This window comes from Palaemon carinicauda, chromosome 24 (genome assembly GCF_036898095.1).
Source record: "Palaemon carinicauda isolate YSFRI2023 chromosome 24, ASM3689809v2, whole genome shotgun sequence".
Lineage (NCBI taxonomy): Eukaryota > Metazoa > Arthropoda > Malacostraca > Decapoda > Palaemonidae > Palaemon > Palaemon carinicauda.
The window spans coordinates 55,154,275-55,178,912 of NC_090748.1; the positions used below are offsets into that span (position 1 = coordinate 55,154,275).

A 24,638-nucleotide genomic window follows, 5' to 3' on the forward strand; every position below is an offset into this window, starting at 1 on the left:
ACTGGGGTGGGGTTGGAACTCAACTCCACCAAGCTTTCCTCAATTCTTCCAGCCTTCAACCCCAATTCTGGAAGAATACGTTCAGGAACTACTGGACAAGAGAGTGATAAGGAAAGCAAAGTCCATCAAATTCCAAGGAAGGCTATTCTGTGTTCCGAAGAAGGATTCAGAAAAGCTCAAGTCATTCTGGACTTACCACCACTCAACAAGTTCATTGTGAACTACAAGTTCAGAATGCTGACGCTTCAGCACATAAGGACCCTTCTGCCCAAAAGGGCATTCACAGTCTCCATAGACATGACGGACGCATACTGGCATGTGCCAATCAACCGTCAAGTTTCCCCCTACCTGGGATTCAAGCTCCAGAAAAGAAAATACGTTTTCAGAGCCATGCCTTTCGGTTTGAATATTGCTCCAAGAATATTCACAAAGCTTGCAAATGCAGTTGTTCGACAACTACGCCTCAAAGGAGTTCAGGTGATGGCCTACCTGGACGACTGACTGGTGTGGGCAGCATCCAAAGAAGAATGCTTGCAAGCCTCCAGAAAAGTGATCCAATTCCTAGAGTACCTAGGGTTCAAGATCAACCTGAAAAAGTCTCGGCTGTCTCCAGCTCAAAAGTTCCAGTGGTCGGGAATCCACTGGGACTTACAGTCACATTGCCTCTCCTTGCCAAAGGCAAAGAGAAAGGAGATTGCAGGGGCCGTCAAAAATCTGCTTCGGTCACGAAAGATTTCAAGAAGACAACAGGAGAGTGTTGGGGTCTCTCCAGTTTGCCTCTTTGACGGACCCACTTTTGAGAGCACAATTAAAAAATGCCTCAGGGATCTGGAGAAAATACGCTTACAATGATCGAAGAGATCTACTAAGACCGTTACCAAATCGTCAGCGATCGATTCTCAAGCCATGGTCGGAGACAAAGTACTTAAGAAGGAAAGTATCCTTGCAACCACCTCCTCCTACAGTCACCGTCCACACGGATGCTTCGAAGGAAGGATGGGGGGGGGGTCATTCTCATCTTCGGAAAGTGCAAGGAACTTGGTCTCCCCTGTTCAAGACCTTCCACATCAACTATCTGGAAGCCATGGCAGTGTTTCTTTCCCTGAAGAAACTGAAACTTCGCCGATCAATCCACATTCGCCTGGTCCTAGACAGCGAAGTAGTGATGAGATGCATAAATCGTCAAGGTTCAAGATCACCTCAGCTGAATCAGGTGATAATAGCCATCCTTCATCTGTCCTAGAAGATGAAATGGCACTTATCAGCAGTCCACCTTCAAGGATTCCGCAATGTAACGGCGGACGCTCTATCCAGGTTCGACCCGATAGAGTGCGAATGGTCCCTAGACGCAGGATCATTCTCCTTCATATTGAGCAAAGTCCCAGGATTGCAAGTAGATCTCTTCGCAACGAGCGACAACAAGAAGTTAGCCCGGTACGTAGCCCCGTACGAGGATCCTCTAGCGGAAGCGACGGACGCGATGTCTCTAGATTGGAACAGATGGTCCAGGATTTACCTGTTCCCACCAACCAACCTGTTGTTGAAAGCCCTCGACAAATTGAGATCCTTTTGCGGGTGGGCAGCGATAGTGGCCCACAAGTGGCCAGGCAGTGTCTGGTTTCCATTGATAACAGAACTACGCCTGAAGCTGATCCCGTTGCCGGAACCAGTTCTGACTCAGCTAGTACAGAAATCGACTGTCTACGCTTCATCAGAGAAAACCCAGAACCTTCATCCCATGATTTTCTCGCCTTAGCGGTCAAGAAAAGGTTTGGGATTTCCGAAGACAGCATTAATTTCTTAGAAGATTATAAGTCAAAGTCAACAAGAAGACAATACTGTACGAATCTTCCTGGAAGAAATGGGTGGCCTTTGTTAAGGCGAAGAAACCTCAAGAGATTTCTACGGATTTCTGCCTGTCCTTTTTCATCCATCTTCACGGAGAAGGACTAGCGGCTAATACGATCACGACGTGTAAATCTGCCTTAGCTAGACTGATTCTATATGCCTTCCAAGTGGATTTTTCAAGCGAAATCTTCAACAAGATTCCGAAAGCCTGTGCAAACTTTGGCCTGCAGCTCCTCCAAAGCCTATTTCATGGTCTTTGGATAAGGTTCTTCATCTGGCCTCTACCTTGAACAATGAAGATTGCTCGCTGAAAGACTTGACTCAGAAAGTGATATTTTCATTTGCACTAGCCTCAGGAGCCAGAGTCAGTGAAATAGTGGCCCTCTCGAGGGATGATGGCCACATTCAGTTTACACCGAACGGAGAACTAAATCTCTTTCCGGATCCAACTTTTCTCGCCAGGAATGAGCTACCCACTAAAAGATGGGGTCCCTGGAGAATCTGCCCTCTGAAGAAATAAGCATCCCTCTGTCCAGTGGAATGCCTAAAGGTCTATCTTCGTAGAACTTCAGACTTTGGGAGGTCAGCTTTTTAGGGGAGAAACTTCTGGTTTGACGTTATCCTTGAAACGGATAAGGGCGAAAATCACTTACTTTATTCGCAGAGCGGATCCTGACAGTACACCCGCAGGTCATGATCCGAGGAAGGTTGCCTCGTCTCTTAACTTCTTTCAAACTCTGTCGTTTGATAACCTACGTGCTTATACTGGTTGGAAGTCTTCCAGAGTCTTTTTTAAGCACTATGCGAAGCAATTGCAAGAAATCAAATTTCATGTGGTGGCTGCAGGCAGTGTAATAAAGCCTGTAGTTTGATTACTGCGAAGGATAGTGCAGCACTAATTGGGACTGTTAGTGAAGGGTGTGCATGATAGACTTAGGTACATCATGATGATTTTTAGTGTTGACATAAACATTATAATCTGTCTTCCATAATTAAGTGAACTTAGAAGCATAATTCTTTGACATGTGTGCCAGCATATTTATGCTTAATGTCTTTTAGTAATAACATATATATTGAAATTTCCTAATTTCACGGAGTGGCATTGTTTTCTCTTTCAGATAAAACTTTTTTACCTTGTTATTACTGTTATGCTTGTTATGTCTATGTCTAGCATAAACATTTTGCTTAATCATAACTTCTGTGTTTCTTGTAAATAAACTATAGAAGGAATCTTTGCGTCTCTCTCACCTTAAGATTATACATTATATTCAGAGTATTTTTGATCCTCTTATGGACTATGTGGGACAGAGTTTCCCTTACCATGCAATCAGGTCAGTTTGGTTGTGCTATGTTTGTCTACTGTATTACGTTTCCTACGTGAACATAAAAGGGATTTTGACGTAGGAAAAATCTATTTCTGGGCGGGAAACTCGTGCCGCTCAGTGAAATGCTCCTTTAGCACCCTTTCTGAGGTATATAACTGCTATATATTACCAGAGAAAAAATTGCATGGGAATGCCAGGTTGAACCCAGCTCGCTCACCTGTATAAGGTGTCGATATAATACTGGGGCGTGATAATTCACAACCAGACGTCTCGCACCATTTAGATATCTCCTGTCAAAATCCCCGAACAGCGAGGTGCCGTTCAACATCCTACTACTACTAGCAATCCCACGCCAGGACGTCACTCCTTATAGCACCCCAGATTGGGGCCCAATTAGGGAGGGACGGGTGGGTTCACTGGGCGGCACGGGTCTCCCGCCCAGAAATAGATTTTTCCTACGTCAAAATCCCTTTTCTGGGCTCCGACCCGTGCCACCCTGTGAAATCGTACCAGAGAATGGGGACCCAATATGGCTAACTACCTGAAGGGAATAACACAAAATTAATATAGCTGATGAATTTTAATATAAAAAAAAGAGGGATGTGGAAACCCGTAAAATAGATCAACATGTAAATGACAGTGATAATTAGACATGATACATAATCAAAATGAAACCCGTAGAGAAAGTCAACAGGTATGAATAATGTTAATACAGCTTGGTGAGCAAAATGCAGTAAAGCATTCAATCATAGATATAAATAATTAACATAACAAAAGAAGATCACCTCGGGGATTTCAAGAACAAGTGAAATCAAAATAATTTGTGAAATCGATCAATTGAATAATAAAATAATACATCATGGTAAACAAAACAGGTAGGAACAACAGGTAAGCCAGGCAGGAGGGAAAGAGGACAGAGCAAGACGTGATTAGGACTCGGTACCCTCGGGAGGAACTATATTCCCCGCAGCAACTGTGGCAAATCTAAGAGCTTCTAAAGGTTTTAGGTAGTGGCGCTTGAAAACTTTAGGGGACTTCCTACCCGTATATTTTGAGAGCTCATCAAATTTCATATGGTGGAAAAAATTAATTGAGGTAGCCACAGCTCGAATATCATGGACATGTGGGAATGATTCAGGATTAGCTTGTTTAGTAAAATATAGAATTTGTTGCCTGATTCCCTTAAGGGTAATAGTTCCTCCGTGCTCTCTAATAAATAAGGGCCCTGTGGTTGTAGTGGAAGTTCTACTTAAATCAAAAATTTTAAGTAATTTCTATTTTTCCTAACATACTTACCGAGAACTACTTTCTTTTGGAGTCACTTGGTGATCTCTCTTTCTCGACCAAGGTTTTTGGCGCCGTTATCCCCCCACTCCGTTCTCTATATAGGCCTACCCCCGCCGTCAAAGAATGCGCCCCGAGGGCAGGATTAGGGCAGGTCACTGCTTCTCTGGGCCATTCTCCTCATTAAGTTCGTCGTATAGCCCAACTTGGCAATGGAAGGATGGCACTCGGGGACGGAAGTAGTTCTCGGTAAGTATGTTAGGAAAAATAAAAATTACTTAAAATTTTTGATTTGTTCCAACACGAATACTTACCTCGAACTACTTTCTTTTGGAGACTTATACTTTAGGAGGCGGGAGTGCTATTCTGACACTTGACTCGGCACGTAGGGCCTAGAGGGCTATGGAATGCGGGGGCCTAACAGAGTACGGGAGTGAGGGTAACTGCGCCACCTTACGCTATTACCTAAGATTTTACCTCTTAAAAAATTCTTCTGACGATTTCCTCCGGATGTAGTCGCGAAGAATGTGTTCATCGTTGGGTACAGCCTCTGGCCTTACCGCTACACAGCCCGGAGGGCGGCCATGACTGTCCCAATGGATAACCCGTCCAAGGATTTCCTTGAATAACCCTTGAGGTAGTGGGCAGTAAAGGTTGACTGGTGCGACCAAGTGCCTGTCTGTAGGATCTGCCTCACCGCCATGTTTCTCTCAAAGGGCAAGGGGGTGCTCAGACGCCTGATGTCATGGGTCCGGGGAGTGCCTGGCACTGCCATTTTATCCTCTTCATAGGTTCTAGTGATGACTTGTCTCAGCCAGCAGGAAATGGTGTTCTTGGAAACTTGCTTCCTATTAACACCTGTGGAAACGAAGAGTGAGAGAAGTCGAATGACAAACCATGGATCTCTCCCACTCTCTTATCGGACGCCAAGGCCAGCAAGAAGACGGCCTTGAGGGTGAGATCTTTGTTCACGATATCTTTCAAGTGTTCAAAGGGGGAACGACACATCATCTTCCGGACCTTGCCTAAGTCCCACTGGGGCACCTTTCCCGCCTGAGGGGGGTAAGACTGCTCGAAGCTTTTGACAAGCATCGCTATGTGTCTCGAGGCCCCCAGGTCGATGCCCTTCAGGAGGAAGATTTGGCCTAAGACAGCCCGAACACCTTTTTATGGCTGGGATTGACATCTCCGCTTTGTCCTTGAGAAACACCAGAAAATCTGCCATGTCTGGGACAGAGGCCTTAAGAGGTCTAATGTGCCTCTCAGAGCACCACTTCGCGACGGAGGTCCATTTCGTCTGGAAGACCGCGGTTGACGACTTTCTTAGGAATAGAGACATTCTCTTAGCCGTGGAGGAAGAATATCCTTCTTTCTTCAGGAGCCGCTCTTAGTCTTCAGTCGTGAAGACGTAGGGAGAGTGGCCTGTCGTGGAGCTTGAGAAAGTGAGGCTGGTGCAGAAGGTCTGACCTGACGGACAGAGGCCACGGCGGTTGACTCGATAGGTCTTTTAGATCCGCGAACCACTCTCTCTCTCCAGCCACCAGGGCGCTACCAAAGTCATCTGTAGGTTTCGGGCCGTCTTTACTCTGCTGAGCACTTGTCTTATCAACGTGAAAAGGGGGAAAGGCGTACACATCCAGATTGTCCCATTTGTGCTGAAAAGAGTCTTCTAAGGATGCTTTCGGGTCTGGTACAGGGGAGCAATAGACTGGGAGTTGGGCGTTGAGGTTGTTGCAAAGCGGTCAACCACCGGGGAACCCCAGCGTTGAATGATGAGCTTGGCTATTCCTGGGAGAAGGGACCATTCTGTCCCTACTATGTGGCCCATTCTGCTGAGGCCGTCGGCCAGAACGTTTTTCTTCCCGGGAATGAACCTTGCTAAAATCACCCCTTGATTTTCTTCCACTCAATCTAGACTCTCTATGGTGAGATCGCACAATTCCTTCGATTACAAGTACCCTGCTTCTTTATGTATGCCACTACCGTGGCGTTGTCGCTCATCCACGCCACGGTGTTCCCCTTTAGCAGACTTGCGAAGTGTAGGCACGCCTTCTGGACTGCTTCCAACTCCCTCTCCCCTTCCAACCAGGTCTCTCGTGCCGTTTCGTCGAGGGGAAGGGCTCCCCATCCCTGGTTGGAGGCGTCTGTGAACAGTAGTAACTCGGGAGGATCGGTCCCGAAGGTCGTACCCTTGAGTGAGTTCGACTGGCAATGCCACCATTCTAGGGAAGGTGTCTCGTGTCTGGAATGACTGGGATTAGCACCTGCTGCGAACCCGTCTGTCACCAGAGGTTCCTGAGATTCCATTGGATGGATCTGAGCCTTACCCTCCCTTGGGGAACTAGGTTCTCCAGTGAGACCAGGTGACCTATCAGCCTCTGCCCGTCTTCCGCCCTCCTGGGGTGTTCTGACAGGAACGGCTGACTAATGAGCCTGAGGTTTCTTATCTTATTCTCCGAAGGGAAAAATTCTCCCCGAAAGATGTCTAATGTTATTCCCCAGTAGTTCATTCCGGTGGAAGGGGATAGATTTGACTACTTCGGGTTGATTAAGTTCCCCAGATCCTTGCAAAACTGGAGGAGACTTCTCCCTTGTCCCTCCAAGAGGACCCTTGAGGCGGGAAGAAGCCACCAGGCGTCCAGGTATCTGATAAGGCGGATGCCTCGTTCGTGAGCCCCCACTGCGACAGCCGTGGAGACTCTCGTGAACACTTGGGGCACTGTTGACAGACCAAAGAAAAAGGGGTCCTGAATTGCAGGATCTGGGAACCCTATTTCACCCGGAGGAACTTCCGACCCGAGGTGTGGACCGGAATCTGGAAGTATGCGTCCTTGGGGTCGATGGTCATCCTACAATCTTTCTCCCTCAAGGACAGCAGGACTGAATTCTGAGTGTCCATTTTGAAGTCCGTCTTCTTGACGAACCTGTTGAGAGCTGACAGATCTATAACCGGTCTCCACCCCCCGGTCGCTTTTTCCACCAGGAATAGGCGACTGTAGAAACCTGGCCCTGGGAGAAGAACTTCTTCCATGGTACCCTTCTCTAGCATGGACGACACCTCCTCTTGAAGGGCGGTCCTCTTTAACGGGTCTTTGGGATCTAGCCATTCTATCCGGTTGTCCGGAAAAAGCGTGGGTGGTTCCGTTAGGAATGGAAGTCCGTAGCCCTTCTTTAGTACGGACACTGTCCAAGGTTCTGCTCCTTGAGCCCTCCATGCTTGCCAATGACGTCTGAGTCATCCTCCAACCCGAGGGTTGGGTGGGGATAGGGGGCCTCCCACTCTTATCTTCTTCTAGAGGGGCGGCCTGATCTGTCTCCCCTAGAGGCGGAGTAACCCGACCTGAAGGAGCTAGAGGGCGCTGGAGCTCCCCTGCGGGGGGGCTGAGGCGTTGCGGACCAGGAGGAAGAGGGGGGCTTCTCTCCTCGTAGTGCTGGTAGAGGCTTGGGGTGTCGCGGCACTATCCGAGACAGACCTCTTATAGGGCGGTCTCCTAGTAGTCGTAGGTCTGGGGACGTTAGTCTCCTTCTATTTCAAGACCTTCTCCATTATGTCTTCTAGTTCCTTCCGAGGAAACAGAGACTCTCCCCACAAGGGAAAGCTGCGAATGGCTCGCGTCTCCCTGTCTGGTGCCTTCCAAGATACCTTCGCCAGAACAGTGTCTCGCTTCCAGAACACCCAGTTAGCTGTTAGTGCAAGAGACTGATATGTCAATAACCTAAGGGTTGAAGGCCTTGCTGGACATGTCCTCGGGGTCAAAGGAGGCTTGTACACCTCCCAAAGTGTAAGCCCACCAGTCCAGCCAAGAGGGGACGTTTACTAAGTCCCTCGACATTTTCTCCATCATGGAGGCTCCTGCTGGCGAGAACCAGACTGGGGCCGACGAGGCTCTACTGTCTGAAACGCCTTGACTAAGGATGTCCTGCTGACCCCCCCCTTAAAGGTTGGGGGACCCCGGCATTGCTGGCCACTACCTTGCCGACATACTCCTGCTCTAGGACTAGATCTCGGGTTAGAGGAAGTGCTAGGGACGTCTTAGGTTGGAAGGAGTCTGCATGATCCTCAAAAAGGCTTGACTTCCAGGAAACTACATCCGTAGTTGCAGGTTCCGGTACTTGTGGTGTCTTCTGCAAAGGCTAACCACTCTCCTATAGACGGAGTCCTCCGTCAGGGAGCGCTCCTCTCCGTCAGCCGAGGACCCGGCTTGGGGCCGGGGAGCTGGGTTACCGGGCACGCCGACTGGACGTCTAGCTCTTTGGGGCCAGGGGCGCAGTCCTGCCGAGGTACTGGATTTCATCTGCGGGGACGTCCGCACCAGGGGCCTGGGTTAGCGCAAGCAACGCTGGTTCAGCGGGGACTCTCGTCGGCCCAAGGCTCTGGGTGCCGAGGATGCGGTTCCCGTGGGCTGACCCGACAGCGGGAACCGTTCCTTCTGACCCGAAGGCCGCACCAGCCGGGCTGGTTCGGCCAGGCCGCCCGACCAGAAGCGCGTTTCCCCCGCTGGGCGGGGTTAACCGGAGGCTTCGGGGACTTACGCTTACCTGTAGAGTCCTTCCTACCGCTTGATCTCGAGGCGCCGGGTCACCGGGCACTCCCCGGGCGCTTCGGTTCTGGAATACCGGTCTTCCCCGGCGGGGAGCTCCGCACCAGGTTCGGGGTCAGAACCGGCAACGCCGTACCGTCGAGGACTACTGTTCATGTATTCTCTCCGGGGGACGCGGACGCGGATCCTCGTGGGCTGACCCGACGGAGGGAACCGTTCCTTTTAAGTCCGAGGGCCGAACCAGCTGTGCTGATTCGGCCAGGCTGCCCGTAAAGAAGCTCGGTTACACCCGCGGGCGGGCTGGGGGACGCGGACGCGGATCCCCGTGGGCTGACCCGACGGAGGGAACCGTTCCTTTTAAGTCTGAGGGCCGAACCAGCTGTGCTGATTCGGCCAGGCTGCCCGTAAAGAAGCTCGGTTACACCCGTTGGCGGGGTGAACCGGAAGCTTCGCGGTCTTACGCCTGCCTGAAGAGGCCTTCTCGCATTTCTCCCTGCGAGGGTTATATCTGCGTCTGGAGGATGGCCTTCGTGGTTTGAAAAAACCCTGGGTTGCCGGTCCGGGGAACGCTGCAATACAGACCTGGGAGGCTTCCTCTCGGCGAGGCCCTCGGCTGCAGAAGAGACTGAAAAATACGCTAAGAGACTGGAGAAGAATTAGGGACATTTTTCCCCCACATGGGGTCATCAGAGGAGACGTGGCCTGCTTGCACCAGGACTCCGTCTCCCCACACACTCTCGAAAGTAGTACTTACCTCGAACTACTTCTTAAGAGTTATCTTCTTCACCATAAACCAACCTCGTCTCCTACTCTGGGTAGGAGAGGGTGGTAGGGAAGCTCTGTCAGGCGGGACGCCCGGCGCTAGTCTTCTTAGGCGAACCCTTCGTCGCCTACTTCTTCTTGGTGCTATACCGCACCCACTCAAACTCTTGGGGAAGAGCAATGGGCACTTCCCCGCAACTGACTTACCTCGTCCCCTACTCTGGGTAGGGGAAGATGGCTGTATAAGAATCTCTATTCGACGAGGCATCGGGAATTAAGTTGGCGAGGAGAGGCTCGTCTTCCTATGAGCCTCTTGGATGTATTCTTCCTTTTGGTGCCGAAGTGCACTCACTGCACTACGTTCCAGGACCAGTAGTCCTGACACGTGGTTGAAGGGGAACATAAGCTGCCCCTACACGGCTAACACCGAGGATAAGGGGAGGAAGAATGATTTATTGTAAAAATTGGTCCTTTCAGCTATTAATTCCTGAAGGAAATCAAGGAATACTGTTCCATAACGCACACAACGCACGACACAAGCACTTAAGGAAATTAATTAAACACCGGGTAAGGACACGGTTGAAAAGTGAACGCACAGGAACACTTGGGAAGCACACTGCGAAAAAACACAAGTCCCCACGCTGGGAACACGTGGGACACAAATGCGCACAAAGGATCGAGAGAGACTTGAGAGTGAGGTGTTGAACACCTCATGACCAAGAACTTAATGAGGAGAATGGCCCAGAGAAGCAGTGACCTGCCCTAATCCTGCCCTCGGGGCGCATTCTTTGACGGCGGGGGTAGGCCTATATAGAGAACGGAGTGGGGGGATAACGGCGCCAAAAACCTTGGTCGAGAAAGAGAGATCACCAAGTGACTCCAAAAGAAAGTAGTTTGAGGTAAGTATTCGTGTTGGAACAAATAGGATTTCAGGGTGGTAACTGGACAGTGGAACAATCTTCCAGGGGGACCACCTGTTTTGGGGGTCCTCATTTTTAGCCAGGAACACTTTGTTAGGGGAGAGAAGGACCTCACCTGAAGAGAGAAACTCTATATGACCTGGGTCTCTAGATAAAGCTGACAATTCCGAGATTCTGGAGCCAGAGGCAAGGCTCAAAAGAAAAAGTGACTTTCTTAATAATGCCATATAGTTACAGGATTTATTTGGAGTGTCAGAGGCTAGCTTAAGAACATCGTTTAAAAACCAGGAAACTGCGCTAGGGCGAGTGGAAGGTTTTAGTCTGGCACAAGCTCTCTGAATGGATGAGAAATATGAATACGTTAAATCAATGTCAAAACCAATATGGAAGATCTTTTTCAAGGCTGACTTGATTGTAGTAATGGTATTGGCTGCCAGGCCTGATTCGAAGAGAGTCCGGAAGAATGTCACAGTTAGGTTCATTGTCATTTTCTCAACTTGGGAATCTTTCAAGAACTTAGCTAATTTCTTGACAGCTGAGTCATATTGACGGAGAGTAGATTCCCTTTTGTCAGATTCCAGGGAAATAGTATTCTAAGGATCGATGTTTGCACCTCGTTGGGCTGCGAACTTCATGAAGTCCATAAAGTTAGGGCATTCAGAATCTTTGAGGAAGCGAACACATTGCGAGTTTGTACTGTCTGTGTGAGCACCGGATTGGGAATCCGCCGGGGGCTGAGACCTAGCTCTAGCAACAAGGGGAACCAATTGCTCTTGGGCCAGTTGGGGGCTACGCGAGCCACTCGACCTTTGAAGGATCTGAGTTTGTGCAGAACTTTCAGCAGGAGATTCACCGGAGGAAACAGATAAATCGTCTTCCAGGTATTCCAATCTAGAATCATGGAGTCCGTGGCATAAGCCTGAGGGTTCAGGTTGGGGGCTACGTAACAATCCAGTTTGCGATTGGATTCCGTCGCAAACAGATCCACCTGGAGACCCGGGACTTGAGATAGTATCCACTGGAAAGATCGATTGTCTAGTGACCATTCCGACTCTAGCGGAGTCGTCCGGGAAAGGGAGTCCGCTACCACATTCCGGACTCCTGCTAGATGGACTGCTGACAGGTGCCACTTGTGCATTGCCGCCATGGAGAAAATCTGCAACATGACGTGGTTTACAGTGAACCCTCGTTTATCACGGTAGATAGGTTCCAGACCCGGCCGCGATAGGTGAAAATCCGCGAAGTAGTGACATCATATTTACCTATTTATTTAACGTGTATATTCGGACTTTTAAAACCTTCCCTTGTACGTAGTACTGTTAACAAACTATCCTTTAATGTACAGAACACTTAATGCATGTACTACAGTACCCTAAACTAAAACAGGCACAAATATTAAAGGCGATTTTATATCATGCGTTTCCTAAACACGCTAAAAAGCACGATAAAAAATGGCAACCAATGTTTTGTTTACGTTCATCTCTGATCATAATGAAGAAACAAACTCATTTAGTGTACACATATATGTATAGTTAGTTTTTGCATCGATTATATTGATTATACAGTATGTTGATTTTGTTATTACCAATGTTTTACTTAATTTTTCTTAGGACTTCCAAATGAAATGTTTTTCTTTATGACACCGCCTGAAACGACGGCGTCATAAAGTACTGTACGCTCAGTAAACAACCACGCTCAGAACAAAGAAGGCATTTAACGCGCATGATGAAAGTGATAAATAATGATATTTACAGTAAAAGCATTTACAAAATATGTTACCTTACAAATATAATTTACCGTATCTATATAAAATCATACAGTACTGTACAGTACATATTGTACGTAGCAAAGCAGGAAAACAATTTACGAGAGAGAGAGAGAGAGAGAGAGAGAGAGAGAGAGAGAGAGAGAGAGAGATTGTTTTACGTACGTACTGTAAATGTAAATTTTAAACAAAAAAAATCAATTTACGAGAGAGAGAGAGAGAGAGAGAGAGAGAGAGAGAGAGAGAGAGAGAGAGAGATTGTTTTACGTACGTAAATGTAAATTTTAAACAAACAAAATATGATAGGTTAAAACATGTAGACTTTTAAAACCTTCCCTTTAACTTAATGCATACAGTACTAAACTATAAAACAGGCACAAATAAGGGATTTTGACGAAGGAAAAATCTATTTCTGGGGAGAGACCTGTGGCGCCCGGTGAAAAGTCCTTCTTGTATATCTTTTCTGATAAAAACCTTCCAATTATACCAGAGAAAGATAAAAGCATGGAATGCTGAGGTTACAACCCTCGCGCGAGCACCTTTTGGGTGTCGTGTATAAAGCAAAGGCGCGTGAAATCCACTATTCACAGGTTGTCTTCCATTTAGTTAATTCCTTCGCCAAAGGGATGGGCCGCTCGCGCGAGGGTTGTAACCTCAGCATTCCATGCTTTTATCTTTCTCTGGTATAATAGGAAGGTTTTTATCAGAAAAGATATACAAGAAGGACTTTTCACCGGGCGCCACAGGTTCGACCCAGAAATTAAAATGTTAGAATATTAAAGTAAAAAATAAAGATTGTTACTGTACTCACCATGAAAGGAGTTCAAGAAAAACTTGAATGATGATGGCGATGAATTTGCTGCACAGTAGAAATGATGATGATGAAGCTGATGATGTCTTCTACTGTGCAGCCAATGATAGTATTTTACGTCTCTTCAGACGGAGGTGTCTTTTCCTGGGACACCTCTTCAACTTCTTCAATTTCTTCCGAAGGCGTACTAGCAGGAGGAACTGGCTCTTTTTTGCGAGGCTGGAAGAACATTGTGATCGGAAGTTGTTGCCGCTGCTTCTTTTTTCGATCTAAGAGCATCCTGTAGGGAATCATGATGTCATCGACCTTGTTGGAGAATTGCATAGACTGAACCATATCCTCGTCCCACTCTTGCAACATTTCTTTCACCTCCTTTATATGGTTGCAGACCTTGGCAAGCCGTTCTAGTGTTAAGCCCGTTTCTTCGACATTTTCTTGGGTCTCTTCCTGGGTTTCACTCGCTTGCCGATTTCGTCAGGTCTGCTAGGTCTGCGTCAGTTAGCGGCTGGGAATGGCAGTCCAACAACTCGTCGACGTCTTCAGTCGTCATGTCGCCAAACCCGTCACCTCCAATTATGGAAGCCAACTGCACAGATTTCCGTATTGCAGAGTGTTGAATCTCAGCAGGTGTAAATCCCTCGTCGTCGTAAACAATCTGGGGCCATAACTTCTTCCAGCTCGCATTCACAGTTGCAGGTTTCATCTCTTGAAGTGCCTTCTGGATATTCTTCAGGCACGTGGCTATGGTGTACTGCCGCCAGTACGCCTTCAAGTTAAAATCTTCATCCTCATCATCTTGGGCAGCATCCACACACGCAACGAGGTCCGCCAAGGTATTCTTCGTGTAGAGGGCCTTGAACACCCTGATAACCCCCTGGTCCATCGGATGAATTAATGACGTGGTGTTGGGTGGCAGGAACTCAACCTGAACGCCCTCACGCGACAGGTCAGTTGCATGTCCACCAGCGTTATCCATAAGGAGAAGGATCTTGAATGGCAAGCCCTTCTCTACGAGATATTCATTGACTTGAGGGATGAAACACTGGTGGAACCAGTTGGAGGTCAGCATCTTTGTAATCCATGCTTTTGGATTATGCATCCAGTACACGGGAAGGAGATTCTTATTCTTATTTTTCAAAGCGTGAGGATTTTTCGACTTATAAATAAACCCCGGCTTTAGCAAAAATCCAGCAGCATTGCCACACATCACGAGGGTAACTCGATCCTTGAATGCTTTAAAGCCAGAGGTTTTGGCTTCCTCTTTGAACAGGAAAGTTCGCGACGGCATTCTCTTCCAAAACAAGCCAGTCTCATCCATATTAAACACTTGTTCCGGCTTGTATCCACCTTCGGCGATAATATTCTTGAACGTCTGGTTCACGTAAGTTTCAGCAGCGGCAGTGTCAGCCGAAGCAGCCTCGCCATGCAGGGAAACGCTTTTCAGGGCGAAGCTTTTCTGAAACTTAGAGAACCATCCTTTGCTGGCGGAAAAACGTTGTTTCTGAGGCTGGGAATCAGTGGATGTCCCTGGTTGAGGTTCATCTGCATCATCATCTTCTTCTGCATGGTTGCCGTCGTCGTCTTGAGGTTCCTTTGCAGCAAAATTCTCATACAAGCTCAAAGCCTTTGTTCGGATGGTGTTCGTATCCAAGGCTATGTTCTTCTTCCGGCAGTCGGCAATCCACACAGCTAAAGCACCTTCCATGCGTACCATCGTTTTATTACGCGTTGTAACGACTCGCTTCGCTGATCTGCTAAAGGTGATTGCAGCCGTCTTTCTAACGTTCGCCTCGTCTTTCTTGATATAGCGAACAGTGGATTCGTTGATTCCAAAATGGCGCGCTGCGACCGCGTAGCTTCTACCGTCTTTCAACATATCGAGAAGCGTCACCTTCTCAGCAATCGTCATCATCCTTCGGTGGCGTTTAGGCTCACTACCAGCCTTAGTAGAAGCAGAACGCTTGGGAGGCATTGTACAGTAGGATTTACACAAAGTTCAACAAAAAGTTCAACTTAAAACAGTCACACACAGCACAGATTAAAGTTCACAAACTTAAGAACGTCTACTCAGCGATACGGCGTAAGAGAAAGTGGCCGCGAACAGAGGCTGGAAGCTGGAGATGCGGGCAAAACACCAATCACAGGCTAGATAACAAAACTTGATTTCTGATTCGTCATCTATCAGCGCTTGAACCAATCACAACCCGTTTTATATGATGCGTAGGTTACCAACTCAAAGTACAAGATACCCCGCGTATACTGTACGTACAGTATTAATAATAATAATAATAATAAATAATGATAATAATACAGTAATAATAATAATAATAATGATAATAATAATAACAATAATAATTTTATTAACAACAACAATAATAAACGGATTTTGAGCGAAGCGAAAAATCTATTTTTGGGTAAGATAGCCATGTCGTCCTGATGGAAGTTCCTTAAAGGCAGCTTCCTAGGGTATATTACAACTACGGCGATATTCCCAGAGAATTTACCTTCAGGTACCCAGAATTCTAACTCCTGGAGCGAGTATCCCTAAAAAAGACCTTAGGGATATCGTAAATATCAGTGGACGTATTCTTGACACGCCTCATAGCAATCTATACCCCGAATAGAGTTAACACTTCGTAGGGGTAAAATGGCAAGAAAACGAAAACGATAAGAAAGGGGGGAGCCGTTCATAAGGCATCCCTCCTCCCCGTTTCGAAAGCGTGCCCTGCGCCGCTCACGGCGCCATCTGTATTCCTTGTAGCGATACACGAGGTGCTACAGATACTGTATGTAGGGAGGGGTCCTACTATCCTTTTCACCCTTATTTATTTTTGAAAAGGAGCAGGGCGGGTCCATCAGGACGACATGGCTATCTTACCCAAAAATAGATTTTTCGCTTCGCTCAAAATCCGTTTTTTGGGCTCAAGCCATGTCGTCCTGATGGAAGTATACCAGAGCATTACTGTATCTGTGGATTCTCAATACGTGCCGTACTCCTCAAGAATGTTTCTTAGTCAACTCGACTGACAGACCTAAGATGTTACCGTTATACATCTTTTCACTAATCATAAGCCATGAGAGTGCTTCCTGCCCCCTACAGGGAGGAGTCCTACTAGACTCTAGAAACGAACGAAGAGTACATATACCTATGTATGAATCACTCGCCAGCCAGTACCATATAGTGGTCTCACTCTATATGAAGTAAAGCGAAGTCTTACGGGACTACAGTATCCAAAAGAAAAAGTCCCGACCAGCACCCTGGTCGAAGTAAAATTAGACAAAAGGTTATATCTGCGTAGGATTAAACTTGCTGCTACCACCATCCTCAGAAAGGGGTGGAGTCCTTATTGCTAAGGAAAGTATAAACCAGTATAATCCAGGCTTTGCATTAAGGAATAGGCTATTATAGATATCCCCGATTAATATACATAGGCTAAATGCTCAAAAAACAATATGAAATAAAAAATATAGGTGAAGGAGACGCAAGGTTCCCGAGAACAAGTTTATTGAGAAACAATAAATAGACATGGTCACCATAAATATGTACATATGCTAGGTGGATGACCAACAATTTTCACAAGTACTGTAGTGCATGGATGAATGATTATCTGAAAGAAAACATATGTGTCACTTACACATACCCCGGTATCAAACTTAACGTCCATGTTACTACTTCGCTGACAATAGCGTTGGCAAACGCTTGGCACACCTGTCTGTACTTGTGTTACCATCACCATAACGTTGGAACAGTCACTGTGGGCTCTGAGAGCCTACACTACCAGTTATATCAACATATATAACTAACTATTCACCCAAGAATCCAAGTCCCAAATGATTCCGCTGTTCCTCGCAGAGTTAAACAGCAGGGTTAACGACGCAACCAACTGCTACCACAGACCTCTTTAGCTGCTCCACTTGCTTAGCATAGTGGCGAAAGAATACCCTGGAAGACTTCCAGCCAGTGTATGAACGAAGGTGTTCAAAATCCATAAAGTTAAAGAAGTTTAATGATGAAGCAACTTTCCTCGGATCATGACCTGCGGGTGAACTGTCAGGATCCGCTCTGCGAATAAAATATGTAATTTTCGCCCTAAGTTGATTTAAAGATAAATTCGAGCCCGATGTTTCTCCTCTGAATAGTTGGCCCCCCTGGAAGTCTGAAGTTCTACGAAGATAGACCTTAAGGCATTCTACGGGACATAGAGATGCATCTTCTTTCAGAGGGCAGATTCTCCAGGGACCCCACCTGTTGGTGGGCAACTCATTCTTAGCGAGAAACGTAGGGTCCGGAAACAGGTTCAGTTCTCCCCCATCCAGGAACTGAACTCGGCCCTCCTCTCTCGAGAGGGCCACAATCTCACTAACTCTGGCCCCAGAAGCAAGGGCAAAAAGGAAGATCACTTTTTGAGTCAGGTCCTTCAACGCACATTCCTCATTATCTAGTAATGAGGCAAAATGAAGGACTTTGTCTAATGACCATGAAATAGGCTTTGGAGGAGCTGATGGTCTAAGCCTAGCACAGGCCTTTGGGATCTTATTAAACATCTCGTTAGCGAGGTCTACCTGGAAGGCATATAGAATGGGTCTTGTTAGAGCTGACTTACATGTAGAAATTGTGTTCGCCGCCAGCCCCTGTCCGTGGAGGTGAATGAAGAAGGATAGGCAGAACTCCGTAGAGATCTCGTGCGGGTTCTTATCTTTGACAAAGGCTACCCATTTCTTCCATGCAGATTCGTACTGCCTCCTAGTAGACTTACACTTGTATTCTTCCAGGAAGTCGATACTATCTTTCGAGATTCCGAACCGTTTCTTCACCGCTAGGGAGAGAAAATCATGAGCTGCAGGGTTCGGGTTTTCTGTAATGAAGCGAAGACAGTCGACTTCTGGACTTGCTGGGACAGAACTGGGTCCGGGAGTGGTAGAAACCTCAGTCGTAGTTCCAGAGCCAGAGGGAACCATACACTGTTCGGCCACTTGTGGGCCACTATTGCTGCTACTCCCTTGAAGGATCTCAGTTTGTTGAGGACCCTCAACATCAGATTGTGAGGGGGAAACAGGTAGATCCTGGACCATCTGTTCCAATCGAGGGACATCGCATCTATTGCTTCTGCCGAGGGGTCCACGTATGGGGACACATATTTCGGCAGCTTCTTGTTGTCCTTCGTCGCGAAGAGGTCTATCTGCAGTTCTGGGACTTGTCTCAAGATGAAAGAGAATGATCCTGCGTCTAGGGACCATTCTGTCTCTATCGGTGTCACCCTGGATAGAGCGTCCGCGGTCACATTCCGGACTCCTTGAAGGTGAACTGCTGACAGGTGCCACTTCTTCTTCTCCGCCAGTCGGAATATGGCTAACATTACCTGGTTGAGAGGTGGGGATCTCGATCCCCGCCGATTCAGACATTTCACAACCACCTCGCTGTCCAGTACCAACCTTACGTGGATCGAGTGACGTGGGGATACTTTCTTCAGGGTAAGAAGTACTGCCATAGCTTCTAGAAAGTTTATGCGAAAGGTCCCAAATAGCTTGGACCAGATTCCTTGCACTTTTTTCCGATGGGAGTGACCCCCCCACCCTACCTTTGAGGCGTCTGTGTGGATTGTCACTGACGGGGGGGGTGGCTGAAGAGGTAGAGACCTCTTTAGACGACTGGCTTGAGACCACGGTCTGAGAAGAGAACGTAGTCGAAGTGGGACCGGTCTCTTCAAGTCCCTTCGCTCTTTCGATGCAAAGGTTCTCCATACTCCCGCTGCATCTTTTAGCTGTGCTCTTAGCACTGGGTCTGTTACTGATGCAAACTGAAGAGAGCCCAAAACCCTCTCTTGTTCGCGTCTTGATATCCTCTCGGAACCTAGAAGTCTCCTGACAGACCCTGCTATTTCCTTCCTCTTTGACATCGGGATGGAAAGACGGTGTGACACTAAATCCCAGTGAATTCCCAACCACTGGAACCTCTGAGCTGGAGAAAGACGAGACTTCTTTCTGTTGATCATGAAGCCTAGATATTCCAGGAACTGAATCACTTGTAGGGAAGCTTGTAAGCATTCTGCTCTGGATGCTGCCCACACCAACCAATCGTCCAGGTAGGCTACTACCTGGAACCCTTTTAGGCGTAACTGTTTGAGAGCTGCGCTCGCAAGCTTCGTAAAGATCCTTGGGGCTATGTTTAGTCCGAAGGGCATCGCCCTGAAAGCGTAAAGTTTTTGTTGTAGCTTGAATCCTAGGTAGGGGGAGAGACGACGACTTATTGGAACGTGCCAATATGCGTCTGACAAGTCGATGGAGACGGTATATGCCCTCTAGGGCAGTAAGGCCCTTATGTGTTGTAACGTTAACATCTTGAACTTGTGGTTCACTATGAACTTGTTGAGTGGTGACAAGTCCAGAATGACTCTGAGTTTCCCCGAGTCTTTCTTGGGAACACAAAACAGCCTCCCTTGGAACTTGATGGACTTTACCCTCCTGATCACCTTTTTCTCCAACAGATCTTGGGTGTACTCCTCCAAAACGGGGGTGGAGTGTTGGAAAAATTGAGGGCACTGGGGCGGAGTACTGTACCAACTCCAACCCAGTCCATTTTTGAGAAGGCTGTGGGCCCAGGGATCGAAGGTCCAGCGATCCCGGAAATACTGAAGTCTCCCACCTACCGGCGACACTTCACTTTGACTGTCCTGCAGTCTTGCCTCCCTGGCCGCGACCACCTCTGAATCCTCGTCCCCTAGAGGGGCGTCTTGATGACCCTCTAGCTGCTCCTCTGGGCCTTGCACGAAACGTGGTCGACTGTCCCTCGAACACGGGATTGAATGCCGGGGAAGCTGATGACATGGCTTGGGGAACCCATTGGAAGGTGGTCGGGGTCTGGGCTACCAGTTGTGGAACCGGAGGCAAAGCTGGCTGCTGCTGCTGTTGTCTTTGCTGTTTGAAGGACTTGGCTGGACGGGAGGAAAACCTTGACTTCTTCGCCTTTCCTTTCGGCTGAGGGCCCTCATCCGGAGAAGACTTCCTCTTAAGGGACAGGCCCCACTTCAGGAGAAGATTGCGGTTCTCAGTGGCTGCCTTGTCCACGATCTCTTTGACCACGTCCTTGGGAAAGAGATCTTTACCCCAGATGTTGGATGAAATTAGCCTCTTGGGTTCGTGCCTCACTGTGGCCGAGGCGAACACAAACTCCCTACAGGCCCTCCTTGCTTTAACAAAGCAATAGAGGTCCTTGGTTACTGTAGCCAGATGGATTTTGGCCATAACCATGAACATCTCTGGCATCTTGGGGTCGCTAGCCATCGTCTCCATGTTGGTCTGGAGAGACATCGAGGCTGCCAGGCGCTCCTTTGTGTCCAATTCCCTCCGTAGAAGGAATTCCGACAACTTGGGAAGGTTTTCGCCGAACTGCTGTCCTGCAATGTCGGCGTCCAACTTCCCAACCGAGAAAGTAAGGTGCACCTCCTTCCAGTCCTTATTATCCATTGGCAATGCCAACGATAGAGGTTTACATTCCTCCAAAGACGGGCACGGCTTGCCAGCTTCAACCGCCTTGATGACGGCCGCAAACCCCTTTTGCATAAAGGGGAAGGCCCTAGCCGGGGAGGATACAAAGGAGGGGTGCTTCTTACTCAAAGCGGCAACCTTTGAGTTTGAGAACCCCCTCTCCTTTAAAGCAGCTGTCAAAGTGGCTTGAGCCTTGGAGTGATCCAGGATAATCACCTCCTTTGGTTCCGTCTCCTCCTTCGAAGCCGGCTCCTTCTTCAAACGGACATAGCAGTCCGGGTAGGCCCCTCTACTGGGCCAGAATTCCACCTCCTCAAGGGGAACTGAACCCAGTTTCTCCGACATGACGATCTTCCCAATCGTCATCGGCATGTGCTCGGCATATCTCCACGGGTTGGCATCCGAGCACAGAGGAAGGTCCTTAACGTTGAGCTTCTTTGGAGGTCCACGTGATGCTGTGATCTTCTGCATCTGGAGCTCCAAAGTAGCGGCCTTCTGATTATTCTCCCTCTGCATCTGTTGGATCATCCCAACGATGGAAGAGAGAGCCTGTCCAAGCTCTGCTGGAAGAGCGGACGAGGTAGAGGGGATAGGTTCAGGGACCTGAACCGGCACGTCTGATGATACGGGAACCTCTTCCTCCACGGCAATAGGATCTCGATCCTGCTCCTCGCCCTCTGCGAGGAGATCCTGCTCCGCACGATCGGACAAGTCGGACATCTTGTCGTCCAACTGGATGTCCTGCAAGGCGTCAGCGACATCCTCCTCCACTGGAATCTGGATCAGAGGGATCTCCGGCCGAGGCTGGGGAACAACAGCATCAGGGGAAGCCTTGGGAAAAAGGTATGCCCTCATCTTCTCGTTAGGAAGATAAGGTCCAGTGGTGTTTTTCTGAAAACCCCTTACCCATACGCGAAGCCTCTCCCTCGCTGCATCTCTTGACTCCGCCGACCTAGGGGATTCAAAAGCCTCTGATAGCAGGTTAGTACATACAGCACATACCTGCGGATCCCAGTAACGATGGTCATCATTGGAGGCTGCACAAGCCGCGTGCCTCCTACACGAGGCATGTCCGCAAAAGTTCTTACTGCGGACATTGCAGAAGACACTATCACACTTCGGATGCTCCTCCTGTAAAAGAAGAAAAATTTCCATGAATATCAAGTGAATTTCAATTCACATGTAACAAATGAGTATTCAACAAGAATAAGGGAAAGACACCTACTTGTGAAACCCACACAAACACCTGTGGAAGCCCACCAGCCAAGTCACATAGTTAGTCTTTACTAGAATAACCAGAGAACGTATTTCCAAAGGAAATTAGGTGTAGCTCACACCTAAGGTAAAATATTACCATTCTGGCCAGGAATAAAAGAATTATCTTTTATCCTTGTAAGGCGACACCAGGTGTTTATACCAGTAACACAAGTAAGATAGAAAAGACAGTGTTGTAACCTACTACATCATGAACTCCCTTGGTTGAATATACCACCAAGAGAGGACTGATACAGTACCTGAGGGTGGTGTGCCAGCCGGCTATTGCCGATCAGCACCCCCCCCCCTTGTTTTCGAAAGGTAGATCTCAAGTACACAACATCAGATCACCTTTATTGGGGAGAACTCCAGATCCCCTGCCTGAACCGGCCGGCAGTGGTTGCCGGACCGTAGCCACCCGGTTTGCACTGCGTTGCCGGCCATCATTCTTAGTGGCCGGCTGACTGGGCAGTGTCGCAGGCCGGCCGGCAGCAGTAAACAAACCCTGCCGGCTGGCCCCCACACTAGGCAGCGCTCGGCTGCCGGCCCCACTTGTAGTGGCCGGCAGATGAGCAAGAGACCGGCCGGCAAAGGTATACACCCAACGCCGACCGACAGCAAGAGAACTGGAGAACACCCCTCTCCACCGACGGCCGGCCTGTAGGCCGGCAGACGGCAAGGACAACACATACTAAGACAATAGAATGAGTGCCGGGTTAAGAGACTATGAGTCTCTGGGCCCGGCACCCGAAAGAGTGCCGAAAGGAAGGGGAGACACTAAGTCAAGCTTCCTAACCGCTGCCTACTGAATCTTCAGACGGCAGCGATGGAGGGACCAAGAAAGGACCGGGCAGCACTCAAAGTAATGGTCTCTGCCGGTCGGCACACTTTGCCGGCCGACAGGAGACCACGTCAGTTCCTCATCCCAACCTAGGCTAGGCAAGGATGCAGACGACTGACACAAGGAACGGAAAAAGAGAAGGGAAGGACAGAGGGTCCTATCCAACCTTACCTTGGTTAAGGGTCATTCCCAACTAAAACAGTTCATCTCAGTTAGAGAAAGACCCGAGAGGGAGGCCGGCACTACTGGCTGCCTCCCAAGAACCACGGCAAGGAAGGAATTGCCTTTCCAGAAAAGGGAACATATCCCGAGACCGGAACGGCAATAGGACAGTCTGATGAGTCACCGAGTAAAGGGATCACTACTGGAACCCACCAAGGTGGACTAAGGGGGTAACCCTTAATGCCCGAGTCAATCAGCAAGGGAGACTCTGCCCCATGCCAGACAAACCGGGCTCAGACTAAACACTGTTGCACTGTCCCCCTCTGAACCAATACAGTTGGAACGGGAAGGTACAGTACTACTCCAGCATAGATATATTTGAAGATTAATTCAAATAAACCACTAGAGTTAAGCCTAAGGCTTAAACAGAGGGAAAGGGTTTGCCCCTTCCCCGAAGAGAAGGGAGCAAACGGGGAACAGATAATATTATAATGACCTAAGACAACCTAGCCTAGGCACTAAGAGAATCGATTACCTAATTCACCGAAACTCACACCAATACTATCTTGGAAGGTACTCGAAAAGGACTTATATGTATAACGTTGCCTAACGCTTAAAGCAATAAATTCACATTTGGAAGACTAATTATCATGCAGGAAGTACATAGGCCAACAACTAGCCTACGAAGACTAGTGTTGGTAGCCTTGGCAAATTTCTCCAGGCACACTACTATCGCATCATAACAGAATTCCTAAATAAGCTAAGTAGCTAATATTTAAGCGCAAAGGGGGCTGGGAACGTCGCTCTTGCTAACAAATAAATCCTATTCTAGCGAGCGACAGCATCCATGATGCCTCCAGCAGGCAACAGCTCTTGTATCAAAGATAACTCTTTTAATTACTTTAATTTTAACCAAGAGCCTACATTTATACATAAAAGAAATAATACTCAACTTATCCGAGGCAGAAGAAGTTGGAGAAAGCATTATTAAACGAGAAAATTCCAAGATTGGGTAGTAAACAGGGAAAAACACACCGAGTCGTAGAGCTACGCAAAAAGGAATACAGATGGCGCCGTGAGCGGCGCAGGGCACGCTTTCGAAACGGGGAGGAGGGATGCCTTATGAACGGCTCCCCCCTTTCTTATCGTTTTCGTTTTCTTGCCATTTTACCCCTACGAAGTGTTAACTCTATTCGGGGTATAGATTGCTATGAGGCGTGTCAAGAATACGTCCACTGATATTTACGATATCCCTAAGGTCTTTTTTAGGGATACTCGCTCCAGGAGTTAGAATTCTGGGTACCTGAAGGTAAATTCTCTGGGAATATCGCCGTAGTTGTAATATACCCTAGGAAGCTGCCTTTAAGGAACTTCCATCAGGACGACATGGCTTGAGCCCAAAAATAATAATAACAATAATAATAGCTTTACGTATGCTATTTTATTCTTTAGTAGGATGTGTCTCTCTCTCTCTCTCTCTCTCTCTCTCTCTCTCTCTCTCTCTCTCTCTCTCTCTCTCTCTCTCTCTCTCGTACGCTTATTCGAAATGTGATTTTTGCAGCAAAGAATATTATTGGATGCAGTACTACGTACGTATACATACAAAATATTCATGGAAAAGAAGCACAACCATTACATTT

General features: G+C 47.9%; 1 protein-coding gene across 1 annotated transcript in view; it reads left to right on the forward strand.

Moving 5' to 3' along the window:
• BckdhB (Branched chain keto acid dehydrogenase E1 subunit beta) overlaps positions 1 to 24,638 on the forward strand; it is a 541,868-nt gene that overhangs the window by 48,242 nt on the left and 468,988 nt on the right. The gene's annotated exons all lie outside the window — the stretch shown is intronic.